Genomic DNA, 11,399 nt, shown 5'->3' on the forward strand with positions numbered 1-11,399 from the left:
AGCCTTAGCAAAGCCATGGAAACAACACCAGGCCAGCCGGGAGAAGAGCAGACCGGTGAGCTCTATCCGTCCACAGCATTGCAGCAAAACTATGCAGAAAGCAAAAGTAAGGTTTGGGTGATTAGCCTCTGGTGGATGAAGGCAGCAGGATGTAAAGGTGGCAAAACCACAGGCTATGTGTAGGTCATTGCTAGTGACCCAGCTATTGCTTTGGGTAGTGAATTCTCAGGTACTTACAAATACCTAAATAGGCAAATAAACGGGGGGAGGGGGGGAGGGGAATCATTCATGCGCCAAGGCTGAGTGTGTGTCCAGGAGCAAAGATGAGGCTTTATCTGGTCCTGCAGGCATGAGGCCCAATGGGGCAAAGAGGGAGCATGAATACGGCAGGAGGGAAGGCTGGAAAGGAGGTCGAGACAACTTTTTCCAGAGGCTGAGCCATGGAGAGGGGAATAAAGCAAGGACGGTCACCAGGGGAGTGGACAAGTTCACAAGGTGGTGCTGCGCGTGTCTGTTTTTAGTCTGTGGGCTAACGGGAATAATCAAGCAGCTGGAAAAATGATGATGCTGGAGAGAGGGAGGTTCAGGACCAATGTCCTCGAGGAGGCAAGAGGGAATGTGACTTGGTATCAGGTAGGTATCTCTCTTGGGAACAAATTCTTCTCCCGGATGGTTCTGTCGGAGCCCCCTCCCCACCAGGCAGGGCGTTGGCGCCAGCCCAAGGAGTAACTGAGACTTTTCCCTTGTGCCCACACAGCTCAGCTTACAAGCTGACTCTTCTCCCAGAAGCTGTTTTCTCATTTGCGTGGATTTGATAGCCACAGATCCAAACTACCCCTCTCCACCTGCCTGCCGTTCCTCCAAATCCTGCCTTTGTCCACATCATCCTCTTGGGAGAAGGAAGATGGGCCACATGCCTGAGGGGAGCACACTCAGCAGCCATTAAGCCACTGACTGTTTTGTGGGATCCACGATTGGCGCACAGAGGGACCCCCAGGCTCCCTGTACCTGCTCAGACCCACCTGCTGCCTCCCCATTCACAAACCCTGAGCTCCTGACAGCGGGGCGTTCCACTTTCTCCTCCATGCTGCTCCCGAGGCTCTTTCTTCCTTCTCACCTGGAAGAAACAGTCCACACCATTTTAGGCTTAGTTCAAAAGCTGCCTCCTACATGAAGCATCCCCAGCCTTCCCTGCCCCACCCCAACCCCAACCTGTCCGGCCTCTCCCATGCTGCCCATGGCTCTGTGTCCTGGCCAGCAGCCAGACTCCCAGGGCCTTCTTCACCCCTCCCCAGAAGCAGGGCTCCTGATGCTCCCCCTTCAGAGAGAGGCTGGGGGAGCCGGGAATCAGGCCTACCCCTGAGTCAAAGTCATCAGTCAAAACTGAACCTGAGTGACCCATGGTTTTACTTTTCTGAAAATCTTTGTTCTTTAAAAAAAAATGGACTTCTCTGTTTGTAAAACAGTTCTGAACCCAAAGCTGGAAACAGATACTTCCAATTCCTTCTGGAACATTCTTCCAGGGCTTATCCTGGAAACGCCCTCCTCAGCTCCCTCTCCTGCCTCCTCCTCCAAGGAGGCTCCTGTCTATGGGGCTACACTCCCCTACTTCAGGCCTCACCCTGCCCTGGCCCAAGGCTCAATCTTGCCCATTCCTGGATCCAGATGGGCGTCCCCCCATTCCCTATTCTTCCCCCTTGCCCACCCCTCCCGGTGATAGGTGATAGGTGCCTCCCAGCCCCAGTGCCCACCTGCCCCATAGGCCCAGACCAGGGGAAGAGGCTGTCCCCAGCACTGTGCTCCCTTCTGCTCCCCAGGGACCTGGGCACAGGAATGAACCCTGACGAGAGGGGATAGAAAGGCTTTAATTGATTTTTCCTCTCTCCAGGCCAGCTTCCTTTACTCCCTGCCTCCCACCCCAGACCCTTCCCCACCCACAAAAAGGTGGGCTGGAGCAGCAGGAGAGGGTGGGACCTGGTTTTGCATGCTTGGTTTCTAAGAAGGATCTAAAGCGGAGCAAGAAACCCAGCAGAGGGACCCACCACCGTACTGTACCCTACACAGCCCATACATTTCCCAACAGTTTACATCTCCAGCTGTGCAGGGAGAGTTGAGGAAGTAGGGCTGGGCCCTTCAGAGCAGAGATGTCTCACAGCGTTCCAGCCTGGGGCATGCAAGGGGTGGGGTGGGGGGACCACATCCTGTGGGCAGAGGGGTGGAAACCTCTGAAGGCTCTCGGACTCAGGGCTGATCCTCCTTTCAGGAAACAAAAGCCCAGGGCCAGACGGTTTCCCAGGGGAATTCTACCAAACATTTAAAGAAGAACTAATTCCTATTCTCCTGAAACTGTTCCAAAAAATAGAAATGGAAGGAAAACTTCCAAACTCATTTTATGAGGCCAGCATCACCTTGATCCCAAAACCAGACAAGGATCCCATCAAAAAAGAGAGCTATAGACCAATATCCTTGATGAACACAGATGCGAAAATTCTCACCAAAATACTAGCCAATAGGATCCAACAGTACATTAAAAGGATTATTCACCACGACCAAGTGGGATTATTCCAGGGCTGCAAGGTTGGTTCAACATCCGCAAATCAGTCAATATGATACAACACATCAATAAAAGAAAGATCAAGAACCATATGATACTCTCAATAGATGCTGAAAACGCATTTGACAAAGTACAGCATCCCTTCCTGATCAAAACTCTTCAAAGTGTAGGGACAGAGGGCACATACCTCAATATCATCAAAGCCATCTATGAAAAACCCACCGCAAATATCATTCTCAATGAAGAAAAACTGAACGCTTTTCCACTAAGGTCAGGAACATGGCAGGGATGTCCATTATCACCACTGCTATTCAACATAGTACTAGAAGTCCTAGCCTCAGCAATCAGACAACAAAAGGAAATTAAAGGCATCCAAATCGGCAAAGAAGAAGTCAAACTATCACTCTTTGCAGATGATATGATACTATATGTGGAAAACCCAAAAGACTCCACTCCAAAACTGCTAGAACTTGTACAGGAATTCAGTAAAGTGTCAGGATATAAAATCAATGCACAGAAATCAGTTGCATTTCTCTACACCAACAACAAGACAGAAGAAAGAGAAATTAAGGAGTCCATCCCATTTACAATTGCACCCCAAACCATAAGATACCTAGGAATAAACCTAACCAAAGAGGCACAGAATCTATACTCAGAAAACTATAAAGTACTCATGAAAGAAATTGAGGAAGACACAAAGAAATGGAAAAATATTCCATGCTCCTGGATGGGAAGAATAAATATTGTGAAAATGTCTATGCTACCTAAAGCAATCTACACATTTAATGCAATTCCTATCAAAGTACCATCCATCTTTTTCAAAGAAATGGAACAAATAATTCTAAAATTTATATGGAACCAGAAAAGACCTCGAATAGCCAAAGGGATATTGAAAAAGGAATTTTCTGATCCCGCTCTGCTCCCAGCAGAGGAATCTCCCTTCCTTCCACTCCCGAGCCAAATAAGAGATGGGTTTCCGCAGCAACCGAGGAAACATCTCAAGAGAGCGGTTATGTTGTTTTGAAGTGTTTTGAAATCTTATCAATGGTTTCCAGGGAAACCCAGGATGAGGACTCAGAGGCTCTGCTAGGTAAGTTTAAGATGAGGCTCAAGGGAATGTATCTGAACCCACAGTATGCAAGGACTCGGCTGTTTATTACGGCAGAAAACTATAGATCTCTCTCACATCTGACATTTTAATTTTATTGACAGCTCGGGCTTATGTGAAGTGACTGCTTGGAGAGGTCAGCATCATTCAGACCATGATGTAAGAAATTACACAAAGCTTAAAAATCATGAAATTTGTGAATCCCATGGGACTGGAGATTTAATTAACAGCGTATATTACACTTTGGGAAAATAAAGTTCAAAAGTTAACAACCCAGCTGCCAAATTTGGGGTAGAACACTCTGTAAATCAAATGATGGTGCAATGACCAATTAATTGGCTCAGAGCAAAATGACCACGACCTTTGATGTTTCCTCCCAGACCACCCACTCTGTCTTGCCCATCCTTCCTACCATACTCAACAGTCAAAACCGTGGCAAGTCTGAATCCCTCATGGATATTGGATTTTAATGCACTTTTGGTTTTGGTTTTGCATCTGCTGAGATTGCTGGATGCTTTTGCATTTCTGCAACAAGCAACATCTTTCCCTTGGTCCCTGATCATCTCTCAGATCCTCCCACTCCCACATCTCAAATTCTCCTTTGCCCTTATTTGCGTGTGAATATTTAGGAAGTCTCCTGAGCTCTCTGAAGGCTGCTCAAAGGAACAAGGGTGGAAAAGCAAAGTGCCAACATGCTGGCAGTCTGGGCAACCTCATAACACCACCTCTCTTGAGAATTATCTTGTTTAATTAAAATTAAAGTTTATATTTTAATTTCCTAAGTAATATTTTTCATTGTCATGGTGCTATATACATTCTTTATATAAAGTGACCTTTTATTGTCCCTGGATTTTCTTATTGGAACCAAATTCAGTGACTATGAGAAGAAACAGATGAATCTACACATAGTTAGATTCACAGACACACAGACAAATGCAATTCAAGTAACTTTTGGAAAGTTTGCTCTGGCTGTGCACACACCATGGGATATATTTTGAAGACAAAAGAGCTGCAAAGAAATCTTAAAATTTATATAACAGGTTTGTTTTCCGTAGCAATATTGATATAATTACAAAACACTATTTCATGTGTATTCTAGGATTGGGTAAATGCATCAGTGTGCAAATGTTGGAAACAAGGAATCTTGCTGTGGGAGGAGATAAGCTAATATGAATTGTGGGGATGTGAACAAGAACCCTCCGATGTTGGGTTGGTGGTAAAGTCATCATCCACACAAACTTATAATTTAAATATATATATATATATATATATATATATATATATATATATATATATAATCTCTCTCCACCAACAAGATATGGAAACAAGGACACTCAACTGCAGTGAGCACACTCAATGCCCGGAACCTGGTTTCTAAATTTCTTTCTCCACCAAAGGGAAAGTTGACTGACTCTAGGCTTGCAGCAAGGAAAATACAAAATCTGTCTTACAAGGTCAGAAGGGAGGTCCCCAAAGGCTGATGTGGGCATGCAAAAACAGCTCTCTTGAAAGGCCTCCCCCTGTACACATTTGGGCTGTTTTGAGGTTTTAAAATAAGTTTGACTATAAACACAGTGAATTTTTTAGAAAGGTTATTTGCAAATCCAAAATAATAGTTTAAAAAGTGGTGAGGGGACAGGTCCTCTTTATGAAAGAATGTACTCATAAATAGAGAAGAAACAGTAGATCAGAAAAAAAATCACAGACTTAACTATTCAGAGATCACCCCTTGATGTTTAAAATCATTAAGTGCAAGGCTTTTGTGGAACATAGTCACATGGGCTCAAAATGTCATTCCACAGATTAAAGGATGATATATATTTAAAAATTATAACTTCTTGTCCCCTGTAATGGGATGAAGTCATGTTTGTCATGTCTCTCTCTCTCTTTTTAAGATTTATTAATTTATTTGAGAGAGAGAGAATGAAAGTTGGGGGTGGGGGCAGAGGGAGAGAACCTCAAGCAGACTCCCCGCTGAGTACAGAACCTGACATGGGGCTCGATCCCATGACCCTGAAATCATGACCTGAGCCAAGACGCAAAGAGCTGGACACTTAACTGACTGACCCACCCAGGCGCCCCAGTCATGTGTGTCACCTGATGGGAGGTGCTAATCCACACATCACCAATGTGACATTCCTTCCAAAATGTCTCTCTTCAAATCTACCTTGAGCAGGCAGTGAGACAAATACGAGCCAAATTAGGGGATATTGGAAAAAAGCCAAAAAGCCAGCCTGGACTCTTTAAAAATATCAGTCATGGAAGACAGTAAACAGATGGGCCACTTAAGATTAAAGATGAAGAAAAAACCATGACAACTGAACACAATTTAGGGTTCTTGATCACAATCTCTCCTTAAAACAAGCAGGAAGGATGTAATTGGGAAGATTTGGATATGGATTGACTATTAGGTAATATGACTATATTAAAGTTGAATTTCTTGGGTACCGTAGTGGTAGAGATGCTTAGAAAAACAATGAATGTCCTCATTCTCAGTACTTAAGAGTGAAGCACCAGAATGCTTGCAAATTCCAAATAATCAAGTAGCTCAAGGGGGAGATCACAGATGCAGACATGCGCACACATAGGTATATGAAGTGTGCCATATTACAGTGGACACACAGAGAAAGAACAAATGGGGCAAGGTGTTCATTGATGGATCAATGTATAGATTATTCTTTCAACTTTGCTAGAAGCATGAACATTTTCAATACAAAATTTTGGAGAAAAGTTAAAAACTTGGTGATCTTTCTTATCTTACCCCGAATGAGGTGTCTTAAAATACCAGGCTTTCATCTCCCAAGGTTCTGCAAGGCAATAACAGTTGGAAATCAAGGCATCAGGTGGGCCAGGCTCTTTCTGAAAACTTTGGGGGAGAATCCTCGTTTCTTCCAGCCTTGGGAGGGTCCAGGTTCCTTGGCTGGTGGCTGTGTCACCACAGCCCGTCTCTGCCTCCATCCCTCATCTCCTCCGTGTCTCTCTCCTGGCTGTGATGTTCTACTTTATCAGACAAGATACTCCCTTCCGGAACACTGGGTAGAAGATAAAGATCTTTGTGTAGTATTTCTCATAACTGTATTGGAACGTACAATTATCTCAAGCTGAAAAGGTTTTGTTTTGTTTTGTTTTGTTCTTAATTGGCAGAAGCAGAGAGACTGAGGGAGGAGGAGTCTGTGGGTCTTGGCATCTGATTAGCTGCGGGCAGAATGACAGGTTGGAGGTGGCGTCATGGTTTCACGCAGGGATGATGGGAGATGGTAGAACCAGAGCGAAACCAAGGACAGGAATGGATGAGCAAAACCTAGAGCCAGGCTAGGAGGATGCATGGTCAGTAGGATGGGCTTTGGGGACTGGAAGCCCTTGTTTCTTTGTGATGCTAGCACCATCAGCCCACTGGAGCCACCTGATGTAGAAATGGGTCATTGCCTCTAAGGCTAGAGGGCAGACTCATGGGAACCAAAACAGAAATGCAACTCGGCCCGAGCCAGAGCCAGGGCCAGGATGAGAGTGAACACACTCCCTGTCTTTCACCTTTAGCAAAACCAGGTTCAAGGGAGGGTCTGTCTAGGCTCTGCATGAACTATTGTTGAGAATGGCTGTCTCCAACTCCCATGTGTAGTAATTCCAGCCTGCAGGAGAAGGTGACCTCTTGCTATTGGCCTTGCTCCCAAATCCTTGAAGGAAAAAGTTCTGACTGGGTGTCCTGGGGCCGGGTGCCCTTGCCACCGTGGCCGGCGTACGGGGTCACTTTCCGCGGGCCTGGCCAGAACCCCACAGAGTGCCACAGTCTGCGGGACTCCCCGTGAGCTGGGACATCTCACAACGCATTGGTCACAAAGGTCCTTAAAGTGCCTTATGTTCAGTCCAAGGATCTTATGAGAGTCGTAGAATTAACCACATTTTCTTTTTTCTTTTCCAGCATTATGTTTTAGAAAAACTTCTTGCCAATGGGACCTGAAGCAAACATTTAGATTGGCTTTGATTAATTGACCCGGACCACCCCAGGTGGTCCAATCCCCAGGTCTTCTCAGGATCAGAGTTTCATTTTGTTATCAAATCCTGATCTAGACAAATAAAAGTCATTCTTTTATGAACGTGTAATGATTGCTCCTTTACAATCCCTTACACTTTCTAAAATCATTACTGATTTTTCTGGTAAAACTTACTTGGCAATAATTTATGGTAGAATAACCTTTCCACACGAGGCCATTTTTCTTTAATGGAGAAACACGACTTCCTCATGGTGACGGACGCAGACGTAAGCAGCTGGTGGTCGTTCTCCGGAAGTCCGCTGGGATACGTTGGGCTGTCTGCTGCAGGTCCTGAGGCACCATCACGTGGGGCTGGGGACAGGTGGTAAGAATCAAAGGCACGCCTACGAAGCTGTGGCAGGAAGGTAGACTTTTTCTTTCCTTTTCTTGTTTGAAAGTACAAGCAAACCTTCTGGGAGAAGGATTTCCCCTCCTGTGTTGGCGTTCATGGAGCCAAGTCCCAAGCACCACACATCTGAATAAATAAATAGATCTGCTTCCTAGATTTGGGATTTGTTGGTTTAATCCCACAGTTCTGCCTCCTGGTGATCCTTCGTTAATTACATGCTCTAGAAACAAAAGAACTTTGTATTCTTTAATCATGGAATTTCCAAAGCATCAAAGCGGACAAGGAAGTTTTCCAAAGCTCTTTGATTCCACCCATCTTCCTCCCCTTTGGGGTGTCTACCAGTGAAGGGGACTAAAGGTCAACCACAGAGGAGGGGGCACCCCGGGAGCAGGGAGGACCGGCTACCGCATTTGCGGATGGTCGCTCCTGCAAATATGGTTGAAAGGTTGTCTTTTTTTTTTTTTTTAAATAAGAGCTTTGAGCAACCTCAGGAGTTATCTCTGTCCGGGCTGGCAGCTGGGGGATGTGGGTGATACAGAATGAAATGACATTCCGAACATGCCATTTCTGGTGCGGAGTAAACACATTCTGCAAAACCAGGTTCAAGGGAGGGTCTGCTTAGGCTGCACATGAACTATGGTTAAAGAGCCGGGGACCCTCTAAAACTTGATTGTGAGGTCTTCACAGTCCTGTGAGCGGGATTTTCTCTCAGAAATTAGGTCAGAATTGAACTAAAAAGAATCCCAGTGCAATGCAATAGAGAAGAATGGGTGGGACGGTGTGTGGGACAGAAATCTAAGGCGGTTCCCAGGATTCCGGTCCCCTCCCCATCCCCAATGTGGGTGCTGTGTGTAGTCCTCTCCTAGGGAACGCTGCGGACTGTGACCCACAGGGGCTAATCACTCTTAGGTCGAGGTTACGTCACGTGACCAGATGACGGCCCTTCTTTGCGTATGTGACCTTATCCAGGACTCTGTCACGCTGAGGGGCTTTCTGTAAAGGGTGGACCACAAAGGCCTCTCTGATAAGATGAAATTGGGACAAGTCCTGAAGGAAGCGAGGTGCACAGCCGTGCATTTGTCTGGGGTGAGGCCAGAGGCCAGAGTGTGCGTGTTGGAGCAGCGGGAGGCTGGGCTGGGGTCGACAAGAGGTCCCTGTGATTTGCAGGAATCAGGAGGCCTGAGCACCGGTGGAGGGGGAGGGAGCACTGTCCCTGGGGAGAGCACCATCACCCAAAAGGAAAGAGGTCCATGAGTAGCTTACCCTGTTGAGAGATGCAAAGGAAGTTAACTCTTCCAAGGGGGGTCAGAGAGCTTTGTTAGATCACGAAGGGTAGTTTGGGGATGGCAGACCTAGCCCATTCTCGGTGAGGTATGGCCATTGCCACTGGCTTACTGGGTAATATTGAGGAAGCCATGTTGCTTCCTTGAGCCTCCTTTCTCTCCCTCACACAAGGAAGGAGTTGGATTGAACCAGTGATTTCCAACCCGGTGACTTGGAGGTCTAAGGGCTACAAACCAAACAGTTTGTTTGGAAGGAGACTCGCGTCCTATGGAGCTGTGTGGGTCGGAGCGTTAGCCTGAACCACAGGTACAGTAGAGATCCAGACAGAGTTTCACCATAGCCTGTGTAATGGAAAGGGGTGATCGGGTGAGGTGGCCATTGACCCTGGCGCACAGGGAGCTGTCCTGTGGTCCCTGCCTGGTCTGAGCCTGAGGAAGAGCAGAGGTCGTTCGGTACTCCTGCACAGACCCTGAGCGCTGCCTCTGTGGGGAGAGATACTCAGCATTTCTGCTGCCTTTAGAGACTGTCCCATCTCTGAGTTACAGCTCTTCTGAGATGTGTGTGTGCGTACATCCATGCCTGGATGCACATGTGTGTATATGTGTGTACATGTTGGGTTATGGATATGGATCCCTGCATGTATGTGTACACATGTGTGTGAGTATGAGTCTGAGTGTGTACGTGCGTGCTGTATGTGATTATATATACATGTGTGGGTGTTTGTGTGGTATTATATGTGCATGTATGTGTGCAGTTGTGGGCCGATGTGGGGTCTGTATATATGTGGTCTATGTGCATGAATTATATGTAATTGTGTGTACATGTGTGTTGTGTGTGCATGTGGTGTGTGTTGTGCACATGCATGGTATGTGTGCATATAGGTATGTGCATTGTGTTGTGTGTGTGCACGTGTGTGTACACATGTAGGCTGTGGACACGTGTGAGTGTGTGTTCCTACAGTTCCTACAGTTACCCACAGAAGGTGAACCAGAGGAAGAGGAGGGGGCTCGGTAAAGCTCACAGGAGATAGGCATGGAGGGCCATCCCCTGGGAGGGTGTGCAGGGGGAAGGCGCCACATTGAAATGTTACATGTCACCAAAGAATTACTGAACTCTACATCTGAAACTAAGGAGGTAATATGTTAGCTAATTGAATTTAAATAAAACTTAAAAAAGAAAAAAAAAGTTAAAAAATACATAAAATGTTATGTGTCCAATGTTAAAATGTCCATACTACACAAAGCCATCTACAGTTTTAAGACAATCCTTATCAAAAGACTGACAATGTTTTCAGAGAGCTAGAATAAATAATCCTAAAATTAGTATGGACCCGTAGAAGACCCCAGATAGCCAAAACAATCTTGAAAAAGAAAAACAAAGCTGGAGGTAGCAGAATTCCAGATTTCTAGTTGTACTACAAAGCTGTTGTAATTAAAACAGCATGGGATTGGCACAAAAATAGGCACACAGATCAATGGGATAAAATAGAAAGCTGAGAAATAAACCCACAGTTATGTGGTCAACTAATCTTTGACAAAGGAGGCAAGAATATGCAAGGTAAAAGACAGTCTCTTCAGTCAATGGTGTTGGGAAAACTGGACAGCTCAATACAAAAGGATGAAGCCGGACCACTTTCTTACACCATACCCAAATATAAATTCAAAATGGATTAAGGACCTAAATGTGAGACCTGAAACTATAAAAATCACAGAAGGCACAGGCAACAATTTCTCTGACATCAGCTCTAGCAACATTTTTCTAGAGATGTCTCCCGAAGCAAGGGAAATGAAAGGAAAAATAAACTATTGGGACTACATCAGAACAAAAAGCTTCTACACAGCAAAGGAAATAATCATCAGCACAACTAAAAAGCAACCTGCTGAATGGGAGAAGATGTCTGCAAATGACATATCTGATAAAGGGTTAGTATTGAAAATATATAAAGAACTTAAACAACTCAGCATCCAAAAAACAATCCAATTTTAAAAAGGGATGAAGACATGAATAGCTATCTCTCCAAAAAAAGCGATACAGATGGCCAACAGACCCATGAAAAGATGTTCAACATCATTC

General features: G+C 45.4%; 1 long non-coding RNA gene across 1 annotated transcript; it reads right to left on the reverse strand.

Annotated features, from left to right (window-relative positions):
* Positions 1-1,021: 1,021 nt before the first annotated feature.
* Positions 1,022-6,627, reverse strand: LOC116597662. Its single transcript, XR_004288728.1, has 2 exons — positions 6,424-6,627; positions 1,022-1,117 (listed from the first exon to the last, which is right to left on the reverse strand). It is a non-coding gene; the product is annotated as an uncharacterized LOC116597662 (long non-coding RNA).
* Between the last annotated feature and the right edge of the window lie 4,772 nt (positions 6,628-11,399).

Source organism: Mustela erminea, chromosome 8, assembly GCF_009829155.1.
Source record: "Mustela erminea isolate mMusErm1 chromosome 8, mMusErm1.Pri, whole genome shotgun sequence".
Classification (NCBI taxonomy): Eukaryota; Metazoa; Chordata; class Mammalia; order Carnivora; family Mustelidae; genus Mustela; species Mustela erminea.